The 15,601-nt window shown below is 43.0% G+C and overlaps 1 pseudogene; it reads right to left on the bottom strand.

The window, feature by feature from the left end:
* Window positions 1–4,284: 4,284 nt before the first annotated feature.
* Window positions 4,285–7,044, bottom strand: LOC129813776 (CCN family member 1-like; annotated as a pseudogene).
* Between the last annotated feature and the right edge of the window lie 8,557 nt (window positions 7,045–15,601).

The raw sequence follows: 15,601 nt of genomic DNA, 5'->3' as shown, positions 1-15,601 counted from the left end.
TCAGGTTAACACTCGTAAGGCCGCGAGGACGGTATTCCAGGGCGTGTTCTCAGAGCATGTGCAGAACAGCTGGCAGGCATATTCATTTTCAACCTTGTCCCAGTCTGTAATCCCCACATCTCTCAAGCTGACCTCCATCATTCCTGTTCCCAAGAACTCTAAGGCTACCTGCAACAATGATTAGCAACCTATAGCACTTACATCTGTAGGCTGGTTATGGCACACATCAACTCTATCATTCCAGATGCCCTAGAGTCCCACTCCAATTTGCATACCGTCCCAACAGATCCATAGACGTTGCAATTTCACTCCATATTGCGCTCACCCACCTACAGTACCAGTCAAAAGTTTGGACAAACCTATTCATTCAAGGGTTTTTCTTTATTTTAACTATTTTCTACATTGTAGAATAATAGTGAAGATATCAAAACTATGAAATAACACATATGGAATCATGTAGTAACCAAAAACGTGTTAAACATTTCAAAATAGATTCTTCAAAGTAGCCACCTTCGCCTTAAAGACAGCTTTGCACAATTGGCTTTCTCTCAACCAGCATCACCTGGAATGCTTTTCCAACAGTCTTGAAGGAGTTCCCACATATGCCGAGCACTTGTTGGCTGCTTTTCCTTCACTCTGCAGTCCAACTCATCCTAAACCATCTCAATTGGGTTGAGGTCGGGTGATTGTGTAGGCCAGGTCATCTGATGCAGCACTCCATCACAATCCTTCTTGGTCAAATAGCCCTTACACAGCCTGGAGGTGTGTTGGGTCATTGTCCTGTTGAAAAACAATTGATAGTCCCACTAAGCGCAAACCATATGGAATGGCGTATCGCTGCAGAATACTGTGGTAGCCATGCTGGTTAAATGTGCCTTGAATTCTAAATAAATCACTGATAGTGTCACCAGCAAAGTACCCCCACACCATCACACCACCTCCTCCATGCGTCACCGTGGGAACCACACATGTGGAGATCATCTCATAAAGACACAGCGGTTGGAACCAAAAATCTAAAATTTGGACTCATTAGATCAAAGGACAGATTTCCACCGGGCTAATGTCTATTGCTCGTGTGTTTTGGACCAATCAAGTCTCTTCTTCTTATTGGTGTCCTTTAGTAGTGGTTTATTTGCAGCAATTCAACCATAAAGGCTTGATTCACCCAGTCTCCTCTGAACAGTTGATGTTGAGATGTGTCTGTTACTTGAACTCTGTGAAGCATTTATTTGGGCTGCAATCTGAGGTGCAGTTAACTCTAATGACTTTATCCTCTGCAGCAGAGGTAACTCTGGGTCTTCCTTCCTTGTGGCGGTCCTCATGAGAGCCAGTTTCATCATAGCACTTGATGGTTTTTGCGACTGCACTTGAAGAAACTTTCAAAGTTCTTGAAATTTTCGAATTGACTGACCTTCATGTCTTCAAGTAATGACGGACTGTCATTTCTCTTTGCTTATTCTCTTCACTTATTGGCTCCCGAGTGGTGCAGTGGTCTAAGGCAATTCATCGCAGTGCTAGAGGCATCACTACAGACCCTGGTTTGATACCGGGCTGTATCACAACTGGCCGTGACCGGGAGTCCCATAAGGCGGCACACAAATAGCGGCGCACAATTGGCCCAGCGTCGTCAGGGTTAGTGAAGGGTTTGGGCAGGGTACGCTGTCATTGTTAATAAGAATTTGTTCTTAACTGACTTGCCTAGTTAAATATGGACTTGGTCTTTTACCAAATGGGGCTATCTTCTGTATACCACCCCTACCTTGTCACAACACAACTGATTATTTCAAACGTATTAAGAAGGAAATAAAATTCCACAAATTAACTTTTAACAAGACAAACCTGTTAATTGAAATGCATTCCAGGTGACTACCTCATGAAGTTGGTTGAGGGAATGCCAAGAGTGTGCAAAGCTGTCATCAAGGCAAAGGGTGGCTACTTTGAAGAATCTCAAATTTAAAATATATGTTGATTTGTCTAACACTTTTTTGGTTACTACATTCTCCCATACGTGTTATTTCATAGTTTTGACGTCTTCACTATTATTCTACAATGTAAAAAATAGAACAAATAACGAAAAACCCTTGAATGAGTAGGTGTTCTAAAACTTTTGACTGGTACTGTAGGTAAGAAGAGTACCTATGTGAGAATGCTGTTCATTGACTACAGCTCAGCGTTCAACACCATAGGCCACTCCAAGCTCGTCACCAAGCTTAGGACCCTGGGACGGAACACCTCCCTTTGCAACTGGATCCTGGACTTCCTGATGGGCCGACCCCAGGTGGTGAGGGTAGACAACATGCTTTGTATGGCAAATGCACCGCCCTCAATCGCATGGCGCTACAGAGGGTAGTGCGGACAGCCAAGTACATCACTGGGGCTGAGCTCCCTGCCATCCAGGACCTCTATATCAGGTGACAGGTGCATCTTTTAAATGCAAACATTAGCTAGCCAAAACAGACAAGCCAACCCACCATCTGTCCTGCAACTAAGTGGGTAAAAACAACCAGACATATCCAATCAACAACTCAATGACTTATCAAAAACACATAAAAACCTCTAATATATGTACAACATTAACAGATCTCCACTACCGTTGCAGATCATGGCCCACAGATCGGGTTATAGACACTTACTGTATGAAAATAGACTTGGATGTATGTAGAGTTCTTATGAGTTGATGTTTGTGCAGACTGAATGACATGTAGGAGCTGGATTAGGTGATCCACGAACACAATGAATTACTAGATTATATCTATGTACACATTTGAGCCATCCATTCAAATCTAGATCCCCTCAGAAGTGGGTCAGCCAGAAACACAGCAGGTATCCCTTACTCTAAAATAACTATGGGCGGAGGATAGATTAAACTAGAGAAAGCAATGCCAATAAAACTAGGTTAAATATCAACTGTCCATACTGTGATATCTAGTCATTCACAACAGAGCATCAGGTTCCATAAATACATACATTTTATTAATAACATTTAAAAAAACTAATGGTCAAAAATATACGTTGTGTAACGTTGTTGTGGAAGGAGAGTACCAAAGCGCAGCATGATTAGTGTTCATCATGTTTAATAAAAGACAAAAAACTGAACACTTCCAAAATACCGAAAACAACAAACGTGAAAACCGAAACAGTTCTATCTGGTGCAGACACACAAAGACTGAAGACAAACACCCACAAAATAGGCTACCTAAATATGGTTCCCAATCAGGGATAACGATTGACAGCTGCCTCTGATTGAGAACCATATCAGGCCAAACACAGAAATAGAAAAACATAGAAATACAAACATAGACTGCCCACCCCAACTCACGCCCTGACCATACTAAATAAAGACAAAACAAAGCAAATAAAGGTCAGAACGTGACAGTACCCCCCTCCCAAGGTGCGGACTCCGGACGTAAAACCTGAACCTATAGGGGAGGGTCTGGGTGGGCATCTGTCCGCGGTGGCGGCTCCGGCGCTGGACGTGGACCCCACTACACAATTGTGTTTGTCCTCTTTCTTAGCATCCTTTGAGCGGCGACCTTCGCCGCCGACCTTGGCCTGGGAACGTGGCGCCGGCACCGGAGGGCTGGTGCGTGGGGCTGCCACAGGAGAGCTAGTACGTGGGGCTGCCACAGGAGAGCTGGTGCGCTGAGCTGGCACAGGACGTGCAGGGCTAGGGAGGCGCACAGGAGGCCTGGTGCGTGGGGCTGGCACAGTCTTCACCAGACGGCTAGCCCGCACCTCAGGACGAGTATGGAGAGCTGACTCAGGTGACATCAAATCCCCGACACGCTTCGTCTGGCGGATGTCGTGCCTCATGCACCAAACCAGCACCTCCCTCATAACTCTCTCCTCCAATCTCCCCATGAACTCCTTTACTGTCTCTGCTTCGCTCACCTCCAATACCGCCCTGACCGGCTCTGGTTCCATCCTTGGCTCCTTACGGTAAGCAGGGGGAGTTGGCTCAGGTCTGACTCCGCCACACTCCCTGTGTGCCCCCTCCCAATACATTTTTGGGGCTGCCTCTCGGGCTTCCAGCTGCTCTGCCGTGCTAGCTCCTCATAATGCCGCCTCTCTGCTTTTGCTGCCTCCAGCTCTGCTTTGGGGCGGCGATATTCCCCTGGCTCTGCCCAGGGTCCTTTGCCGTCCAACTCGTCCTCCCATGTCCATTCCTCCTTCTCGCGCTGCTCCTGCTGCCGCTGCCTGTTACCACGCTGCTTGGTCCGGTTTTGGTGGGTGGTTCTGTAACGGTTTTCTTCTGTGGAAGGAGAGTACCAAAGCACTGCGTGATTAGTGTTCATCATGTTTAATAAAAGACAAAAAACTGAACACTTCCAAAATACAACAAAGGAAATAAAGGAATAAAGGTCAGAACGTGACAGAACGTAAGAAAACGTCAAGATTTTAGAAATAAATACAAATAATGTTGTGATATTAAAAACAATGTTTGACACAAATCTACTCACGATTAAATGATTCTAGTAGCTGCCACAAAGCAGATGTTTTCATATTTACAAATAAACACAAAAAGATAGACATGCATACAAAACTTGAGTGCATCTCATGCCTTGTTTGAATAAACAAAACAAGTTGTCATTGAACAGAAATATTACAACATAAAACGCTCCATATCGAAGCAGCCAATAACACCAATATTACGAAGCAATTCATTAAAAAATCCTCAAAATAAATGTCTCCAGCATAGCAGTGCACATATGGAGTTATCCTTACTCCCCGTCATCTCACCCCTTTGTAATCCTAGTTTACAGACAGGGTGTGGAACCCTAAACCTTCCCCTCAGTCTCTGGATTTGCGGATATCATTGGAGACCAGAGAGCTTCTCGTTGTTATGGGAACAGTTAGTCACATGAACAGGACTCTATGACCATGACGTCCTTGCTGAAAGTGTCTCCGTCCTCACAGCCGAAGAGAACGGCCACAGTCTGGGTCTGCTGAGGGGTGCAGCAGCGCCGATCAAGGCAAGAACCACAGTACCTGGAGTGGAACTTCTTCACGCTGCTGCAGCCTGCATAGGTCAGCGTCACTGGACGGCTGGTCTTCGCAATGCAACTACACTTCTTACCCTTCTGTTGGTGAGAGGAGAACAAGAACAACATGAAACAAAATATTGATGTCCTGGACATGCATGCGTTTCATCACTGTGATATCAGCATTGCTCCTGCCGGTTCGATTCCCACATATACTCAATATATCTGTAGAAGTAATTTTGGATAAAAGCATCTGAAAAATTACCGTATAATGCATACCTTCAGAAATGAGTAGGATGACTGGGAGCATGGGCGGACCTCAGAGACGAGTCACCTTCACCAGCTTGCACTGGCTGTTGTTGGTGACCCTGGAGGAAACACCTGTACCACAGGACTTAGAGCAGGGGGACCAGGCTGTGGTCTGAGCCACACACACAGGCTTACTCCTGAAAGCTGTGGGGAAAAGATGGTGAGACGATTAGTCAATGTGCATTGGATGGGTCTCACAAAACTTGAACATGAGTTCAAATCTACATACACTGTACATACAGATGGGGATAATAAATAGCTTTTCCATTTAAACTCCCTGTCTGGATGTATACCGAGGCTTTACATCAATTGGAGCTCAATAATTTCACAAACTGAACCTTTGGAATAAACAGAGTTCCATTGACTCACCAGCTAAAGACTTGAGTCCTCCTCTGATGAAAGACACCAGTTCGTTTCTCTTTGTGAAGTCATCATCAGAATGTTTATCCTTGCGGCCATCTTTGCTGACCTTGTCCACTGAGGCTTTCCACTTCTCCTCAGGGCAGACCAGCTCCTCACAGCAGCGACCGGGCACTTTGACCAGCTTGGATATGGCACAGCCCAGTTTGGACAGGGAGAGCTGCTGGGGGCACAGGGACACACACCCTAAGGCACCATCCATGCATGTACACTGGTGCTTGCAGTTGGTAGTGAAGTCCTCTCCATTCTGGTAGATCTTGCTGTTGTACTCACAGGGTCTTCCATCTGATTTGGCTGTTTGGAGAAGCAGACAGGGAGACTGTTACAATGTGAGTCAAGTGTAATATTCTAATTATATAGAATGAGCTGTAAATAAACCAAAAGCATAATTCCTCGTTTGTAATAAACAAGTTCATAACTGTACATTCCTACAGCCAAACCCATTGGAGTCTGTACTAATTTGTAGAAGTTACAGAGACCACAGTAGGGTATCAGTATTTCCAATACACTTGTATCATTTTTTTTATTTAACCAGGCAAGTCAGTTAACAAATTCTTATTTACAATGAAGGCCTACCATGGAATTGGGTTAACTGCCTTGTTGAGAACGACAGATTTTTACTTTGTCACCTCTGGAATTCGATCTAGCAACCTTTCGGTTACTGGCCCAACGCTCTAACCACTAGGCTACCTGCTGCCCCAATCATACCTCGACAGATGCCTTTAGCTGTGCCATAACCAGCCCCAAAGTTGCACTCCAGTCCCTTGAGGTGGTCGCATGGCTCAGTCTTGCTGCAGTCCTCATTGAGCTGCCTCGTGCAAGCCTTGCAGCATCCACAGCCATCTGGCACGAGGCTGATTCCTGGAGCGCACCTGGCTAACTCAAGAGGACACGAACATTCGGAGGGACAAGATGCAGATACCTAAAATAACAAAAACATGTTATAAGATAAATAAATGTTCACTTAATTTGTTATTTCTTCTACAAATATTCACTTCGTTTATGTTATTTATTCTACAAATATTGTACTGTGAGATGGAGTGAGGAATATTTGAATTAATCACCGTCACCCACCCTCGGCTTTGACAATCAAGGATTTTATTGTAGGCTACGATTAATTAATATATATTTTCTTACCGAAGTAAAACTCCCATAAAGGAAAACAACAAAGGAAAGCATCAACATATTCATATCTATTGAAATAGTCTTCTTATCTTCCTTAGTAAAGAAAAAGGCTCCTTTAGATTGATTATTCCAGACACGGAGCACGCAATGTAGGCTTAACTACAGCGTGAATTACAAGGTATATATAGTCTGCTGTTTCGCTGGTGTAGCCTCTCATTTTTTATATCTGAAAGAGATCTGACGTAGCCTATGGGGTGAATTGTTCCAAAACTATGCGAGGAATGTCTCCCAATGTTCCATTCAAGCCAAGAACCACCCGGTCTACATTCATTTTTACAGGGATTATTTTATTTTCAATTCCTTTCTTTTTTAGGCTATTTAATGTTGGAAACTGAAGTCAAACACGTATTTAAAGTATTTATTTTAAGATATTTTTATATGTTGGCTGTTATGTTCTGTCCTAGAGTGCAGCTCAGAAAATCTGGACAAAGAAGTTTATTATATTAAGTTATATTCTCTTCTATTGTAGTTACCCTTTTTAATATCTATACCTGTATGATAATTGTTCTAGTATGTGTTACTTTGGGGCCTAATTGGTGTCACACTTTCCCACCATCCCTAGCAAACACACCTGATTTAAACTAATAGCATTTCTAACTGACGATCGTGATTAGTTGATTATTGGACACAGGTGTGTTAGCTGGGGCTGAGGCAAAAGTGGGACACCAATCAGGACCCAAAGACTGGAGTTGCCCAGGCCTGGGTTAGAGCGTTGTGCCAGTATTTTGAAAGGTTTCTGGATCAAATTCCAGAGCTGACAAGGTAAAAAGCTGTTGCTCTGACCCCGAACAAGGCAGTTAACCCACTGTTCCCTGGTAGGCTGTCATTGTAAATAAGAATTTGTTCTTAACTGATTTGCCTAGTTAAATAAAAGTTAAAAAAAAAATAATTTTATGCTACCTTTTTCATGATGCCAGAGATGACACTATGTGATTATTTTGCCCAGCCCTGGGATGGACTGGGCTAAATGTGATGGCTCAGCACTAGGGTTGCAAAGGGTTGGAAACGTTCCAGGTTTTCCATGGGAAGGTAAGCCCAGGAATTTGGGGAATTTTGCTTAAATTCACCAAAAAACAGTGAACCTTTTTTGTTTGATACACATAACGCAATTCTAGGTCTTGTGGCATATTTTTGTTTGAACTATCCCCAATTCAATGGAATTGCAACCCTCTGCATGCACAGTGTACTCTTCCATCCATGGTACAGCTGATTGTCAAGATCTTGCACACTAATGAGATGCTATTGAGCCCACACTACTACATGGTCTGAGCCAAGGACCTCATGCTTTCTGGTAAGTTTTGATTACAATACTGGGTGAGGTGAATATATTTTACGTGACATACATGGTTTTTTGTTAACTAGTAAATAGTAGCCTACAGAAAATTGTGTTTAAATAATTTCAAACTTAACAATTTCAGCTAGTTAGTTTTTGCTACCATGTGGGTTTTAGCTTGCTTGAGCCTCCTAACTGAGGAGTGTTAATTCACCTGTTTCCATACATGTTTCATTTAAAAGAGGGTATATCTTACAAAGGAGATGTTTAATCTAACTGCTTAACTATTTATCTGTAAATAGAATTGTGTTTCTTTTTTTTATACATATTTTTTCTAATCTTTACAGGAAAATGCCATGGGCACTATCTGATGTGTGGATACATTTCACTGCAGCTAATGTAGAAGGAAAAGCTGTGTACATTTGCAAATGCAGTGCCAAATCATATGTGAAGAATGCAACAAAGATGCAGAGTCATCTGGCCAAGTGCATAAAATTCCCTCACTGCTCACAACAAGCAACCTCTGACAAAAGTCACTCTCTTCTATTCGAGGTTAAAATTATGAATCTAAGACCTTATCGATAGAAACCGCTCATGGTCCTCCTGGAATCCAATTTTTTTTTTTTACAATCATCTCTGATGGGTGTTCGAATGTTCGTGGGCAAGGAATAATTAACTACATAATTTCCACCCCTCAAATAGTATTATACAAGAGCACAGACACAAGGGACAACAGACACACTGGTCTCTACATTGCAGGTGAGCTGAAGGCAGTCATCAATGACCTTGGACCACAGGAGGTATTTGCACTGGTGACAGACAATGGTGTGAACATGAAGGTTGCTTGGTCTAAAGTGGAGGAGTCCTACCCTCACATCACACCAATTGGCTGTGCTGTTCATGCATTGAATCTGCTCCTCAAGGACATCATGGCACTGAAAACAATGGATACATTTGACAAGAGAGCCAAGGAAATGGTTAGATATGTGAAATCTAACACACCAAGCAAAGTGAGAAGAATAAGAGCACCACATTGAAACTGCCCAGCAACACCTGTTGGGGTGGTGTTGTCATGTTTGACAGTATCCTGGAGGGGAAGGAGTCTCTCCAAGAAATGGCCATATCACAGTCTGCCGATATGGACAGCCCCATCAAGAGGATCCTCCTGGATGATGTATTTTGGGAGAGAGTGGTAAGCAGCCTGAAACCTATAGCAGTAGCCATTGTACGGATTGAGGGAGACAATGCCATCCTGTCTGATGTTCAGACTCTGCTTGCAGATGTAAGAGAAGAAATCCGTAATGCCCTGCCCACTTCACTGTTGCTCCAAGCAGAGGAAACTGCAGTTCTGAAATACATCAAAAAGTGTGAAGACTTCTGCTTGAAGCCCATACCCGCCGCAGCGTACTTGTTGGACCCCAAGTATGCTGGCAAGATTAAAGATCTGGTGCAGAGATCAACAAGGCCTATGGTGTCATCACTACCGTGTCCCGCCACCTTGGCCTGGATGAGGGCAAGGTTCTTGGCAGTCTGGCGAAGTACACTTCCAAGCAAGAGCTTTGGGATGTCGATGCAATATGGCAGTCGTGCCAACATATCTCATCAGCCACCTGGTGGAAGGGACTTTGTGGATCTGAGGCTGTTTCCCCTGTTGCCTCCATCATCCTCCAAATCCCACCAACATCAGCCGCCTCAGAGCGCAACTGGTCCTTGTTTAAGAACACACACACCAAAGCATGCATCAGGCTGACCAATACAAGGGTTGAAAAATTGATGGACATCCGTGCAAATTTTTGCCTTTTTGAGACTGACAACGAGCCATCCTCAACAAGGCTGGAAAGTGACAGTGAAGATGAAGCCTCAGTCTGATATTCAAGAGGTGGACATTGAGGAGGTCCAGGGAGAAGACATGGAAGCCTGAGAGGAAGACAACCTAAGCTTTAGTTTCTAGACTATCATTTTACAGATATATGTTGAAAACATTTTTGGGAGATGCGATGGATCCTTGGGGATCATTCAATATTCCCTTTTGTTGTTCAGTGAAATCATCTCATGTGAAGAGTCAACTCATTTAATTTAAGTTAAAATTCATAACTAAATAGTTAAAAAAATATATACACTGCTCAAAAAAATAAAAGGAAGACTAAAATAACACATCCTAGATGTGAATGAATGAAATATTCTTATTAAATACTTTTTTCTTTACATAGTTGAATGTGCTGACAACAAAATCACACAAAAATTATCAATGGAAATCAAATTGATCAACCCATGGAGGTCTGGATTTGGAGTTATACTCAAAATTAAAGTGGAAAACCACACTACAGGTTGATCCAACTTTGATGTAATGTCATTAAAACAAGTCAAAACGAGGCTCAGTAGTGTGTGTGGCCTTCACGTGCCTGTATGACCTCCCTACAATGCCTGGGCATGCTCCTGATGAGGTGGCGGATGGTCTCCTGAGGCATCTCCTCCCAGACCTGGACTAAAGCATCCGCCAACTCCTGGACAGTCTGTGGTGCAACGTGGCGTTGGTGGATGGAGCGAGACATGATGTCCCAGATGTGCTCAATTGGATTCAGGTCTGGGGAACGGGCGGGCCAGTCCATTGCATCAATGCCTTCGTCTTGCAGGAACTGCTGACACACTCCAGCCACATGAGGTCTAGCATTGTCTTGCATTAGGAGGAACCCAGGGCCAACCGCACCAGCATATGGTCTCACAAGGGGTCTGAGGATGTCATCTCGGTACCTAATGGCAGTCAGGCTACCTCTGGCGAGCCCATGTAGGGCTGTGCGGCCCCCCAAAGAAATGCCACTCCACACCATGACTGACCCACCGCCAAACCGGTCATGCTAGAGGATGTTGCAGGCAGCAGAACATTCTCCACGGCATCTCCAGACTGTCACGTCTGTCACATGTGCTCAGTGTGAACCTGCTTTCATCTGTGAAGAGCACAGGGCGCCAGTGGCAAATTTGCCAATCTTGGCGTTCTCTGGCAAATGCCAAACTTCCTGCACGGTGTTGGGATGTAAGCACAACCCCCACCTGTGGGCGTCGGGCCCTCATACCACCCTCATGGAGTCTGTTTCTGACCATTTGAGCAGACACATGCACATTTGTGGCCTGCTGGAGGTCATTTTGTAGGGCTCTGGCAGTGCTCCTCCTTGCACAAAGGCGGAGGTAGCGGTCCTGCTGCTGGGTTGTTGCCCTCCTGCGGCCTCCTCCACGTCTCCTGATGTACTGGCCTGTCTCCTGGCAGCGCCTCCATGCTCTGGACACTACGCTGACAGACACAGCAAACCTTCTTGCCACAGCTCGCATTGATGTGCCATCCTGGATGAGCTGCACTACCTGAGCCACTTGTGTGGGTTGTAGACTCCGTCTCATGCTACCACTAGAGTGAAAGCACCGCCAGCATTCAAAAGTGACCAAAACATCAGCCAGGAAGCATAGGAACTGAGAAGTGGTCTGTGGTCACCACCTGCAGAACCACTCCTTTATTGGGGGTGTCTTGCTAATTGCCTATAATTTCCATCTGTTGCCTATTCCATTTGCACAACAGCATGTGAAATGTATTGTCAATCAGTGTTGCTTCCTAAGTGGACAGTTTGATTTCACAGAAGTGTGATTGACTTGGAGTTACATTGTGTTGTTTAAGTGTTCCCTTTATTTTTTTGAGCAGTGTATATAGGAAGGATTTTATCATTTGTAATTATGTCTACTTATGATAAGGTCAAATGTTTCTGTCTCCGTATGATATGGTAAATATATCCAATGTAAAAAACATCTACATTTAAATTGTATTAATATTAATTCCCATATGCTCCCATTAATTCCCATATATTCCTGTTAATTTCCATGGAAAGTTTCCACCTCTAAATATTCCCCAAAATGCGCAACCTTACTCAGCACGAATATATTATAGCCTAAATATTAAAAGATGAGCTACATATTTATATCGATAAATGAATGGAAGAAATGTGTCTCCCTCGGATGCAGGCCAGCCCAAGTGTTTAGAATAACCCTTAATCTATTGTCAGTGTTTCTATTGAAAGTATTTTTTTTTCCTGTGTTAGTTTCTTCAACTCCATATTTTGTCATACTTGAAATGCCTGTCAGTCACCCATCTGGATGTGGGTGGATTAGTGTTTGTCTAACCCAAATATCTTTAAAAAGACAAGTAGAGAGAGTTTGGAATGTTTGACCCCTCCTGGAATTCTTTGTTCAGCCAGAATAAATGAGTTAGGATTGAGAGAAGACAAAAGAGATTCCAGAATGTGCTTGAGGAATGCCTGAAGGAACATCCATTCAAGATGAAACCTGGAGGGTGCTTTTGGAAAATATAATTTTATAACCACATAAAGAACAATTATGAAATAACAAAAATAATTTCCACACTTCATCCCTGTTCTTTACTTCAGGATGAGTTGGGTGAATAGGAAACCTAGCCAACCAGATTGGCATATCTTTTCATTTAGTCCTTGTCTAACTTGAGAGTGCACATAGCTCAGACAGTTGCGTTAAATCCAGGCAAATTTACACAGCTTAACAGCAGACCTCATATTTGAGGAGCATGCGTCACAATGCTCTGTCCTGGAAAATTGCTGATTTAGTTTTATTTCCTTTTTTTTTACTTTTTCCTACATAGCCCCAAGGCCCACACATTGTTGAGCAATTTTACTAAAAGTACATATACTCTGGGTTCTAAACTGTGGATTCAACAGGTGGTCAGTTATGAACTAGGTGTAACGGTGGTCCTCCTCCTCTTCAACCGAAGAGGAGGAGTAGTGATGGAACCAAGGCGCAGCGGGTTGTGAACACAATTTATTTAAAGAAAAGACGAAAAAAAACACGAACTTCACTATAACTAACAAAACAACAAACGGAGTAGACAGACCTGGACGACGAACTTACATTAAACACGAAGAACGCAAGAACAGGGAAAAATAGACTACACAAAATGACGATGTACAAAACAAACCGAACAGTCCCGTATGGTGCGACTGACACAGGAGACAACCACCCACAACGAACACTGTGAAACAACCTACCTAAATATGACTCTCAATTAGAGGAAAACACCAAACACCTGCCTCTAATTAAGAGCCATACCAGGCAACCCTTAAACCAACATAGAAACAGAAAACATAGAATGCCCACCCAAACTCACGTCCTGACCAACTAACACATACAACAAACTAACAGAAATAGGTCAGGAACGTGACACTAGGGTTGGACTAGTGTGATAGAAGAACATTATTACATTACACTGGAATTGTGATCCAGTGAAATCATCTGTAAACAATTGTTGAAAAAATGACTGTCACGTTCCTGACCTGTTTTCTGTTGTTTGGTATGTGTTTAATTGGTCAGGGCATGAGTTTGGGTGGGTAGTCTATGTTATGTGTTTTCTATGTTGGGTTAATGGGTTGCCTGGTATGGCTCTCAATTAGAGGCAGGTGTTTGGCGTTTCCTCTGATTGAGAGTCATATTAAGGTAGGTGTTTTCACACTGTTTGTTTGTGGGTGGTTGTTTCCTGTGTCAGTGTTTGTTGCACCATACGGGACTGTATCGTGAGTTCGTTTTGTTTGTAGTCAGTACTTGTTCGTTCGTTCTTTGTTACGTGTAAGTTCGTAGTCCAGGTCTGTTGCCTTCGTTTATTGTTTTGTAGTTTGTTCTAGTGTTTTGTCAGTGTTTCGTCTGTTTATTAAATTCAGTATGTCTTCATCACCCGCTGCGTCTTGGTCCGTTCAATCACCACAAGACGAACGTTACAATGACTTGTATCATGCACAAAGTAGATGTCCTAACCGACTTGCCAAAACTATAGTCTGTTAACAAGAAATGTGTAGAGTGGTTGAAAACGAGTTTTAATGACTCCAACCTAAGTGTATGTGAACTTCCAACTTCAACTGTGTATATATACAGTACCAGTCAAAAGTTTGGACGCATCTACTCATTCAAGGGTTTTTCTTTACTTGTACTATTTTCTACATTGTAGAATAATGCCAAGAGTGTGCAAAGCTGTCATCAAAGCAAGGGTGGCTACTTTGAAGAATCTCAAATATAAAATATATTTTGATTTGTTAAACACTTTTTTGGTTACTACATGATTCCATATGTTATAGTAAAAATAAAGAAAAACCATGTAAGGAGTAGGTGTGTCCAAACTTTTGACTGGTACTGTATATTTGTTTTCACTTACTTAGCTTGCAAATGCAGCTAACTAGTTTAGCTTGCTCAAACAGAGAGCGATGCTATGTTACCTAGCTGGCTATGGCTATCCAACATTGGAACTCTTCCAAGTCAACGTAAGCTTTTGGTTTTATTAATTTATTGGCACCGGGGCCTGCCAGGGTAGCTGCTAAACTGCTTGACAACTGTACACTGTACTGCATGATTGTAGCAGGTTTACTAACGTGCTAGTTCTAATAGCTATGCTGACTTGATGTGAGCTAATGTGGTGACAACGATGTAGGCTGTGTGTAGCGGTTATGATATGAAGGTTTGGCTTGGAAAGGTTTTCTGCCAGGTCACAGTCAGCTGACGTGTTGTGCACTGAAGTCCACAAGCGAAGGGAAAAGGTGAGAGGAGGGCGCATTGATGTGAGAAGGAATTATCCAACAATCAAGGGGATTATGCTGTTTGTATGTGGCTGCTATGAAAGTGAGCTGTGTTTACATGTGATCAGGGGTGTATTCATTCCTCCGATTTTGTTGAAAAACATTTATTAAACGGAAGAAAACGGAACGAAACGGGGATAAACATACCTGAATTTGTCCAATAAACTCTTGTTTGCAACTGTGGACTAATGACACCCTAGATCAACAAGATCCAAGGCAGATTGTGCAAGGTGTTATTGAATGTGTCAATGTCTGTCACCTTGATTACTTAAATCTCTCTCAACCTGTGCACCTACATTGTAAACTTTCATTCATAGGCTAGGTTGTAGCAACCTCATTATGGGTATAGGGAACATATGAGTATCATGAAGTAGCTTAAACCTATCGATGTTACATTAAGTTGGGTGAATGGAAAATGAATGACAGTCATCCAATATGCTGTAATAGAAATAAGGGCATGCTCATCAAAAAAAAAATAATCCTCCCTCATGCCACTGGACCATAGGTAGTGAGAAGGTGGCTTGAAAATACTGAACATTTTTATGGGTCTGACTGACACCTTTTATAAGGTACACAGGAATGTCTGTAGTGGCTTTGCGTCCGTTTTCATGATGTGATTGCAAATCTAGTTTTATTACATAATTTCTATAAATGAGTTTTCCTCGTTTTGGGTCCCTTTCCTTTCGCTGCATGCAATGGGCACTCAGAACAGGAACATAGTGTTCGTCTGGTCTGACATTCCCGATTGCTGACTCGTCAGTAAACATGGTCTGCCGCTAAACACATGCTGCTAATCACAATACAGT

Source organism: Salvelinus fontinalis, chromosome 17 (genome assembly GCF_029448725.1).
Source record: "Salvelinus fontinalis isolate EN_2023a chromosome 17, ASM2944872v1, whole genome shotgun sequence".
Classification (NCBI taxonomy): Eukaryota; Metazoa; Chordata; class Actinopteri; order Salmoniformes; family Salmonidae; genus Salvelinus; species Salvelinus fontinalis.
This window is presented reverse-complemented; position numbering and strand designations above follow the sequence as displayed.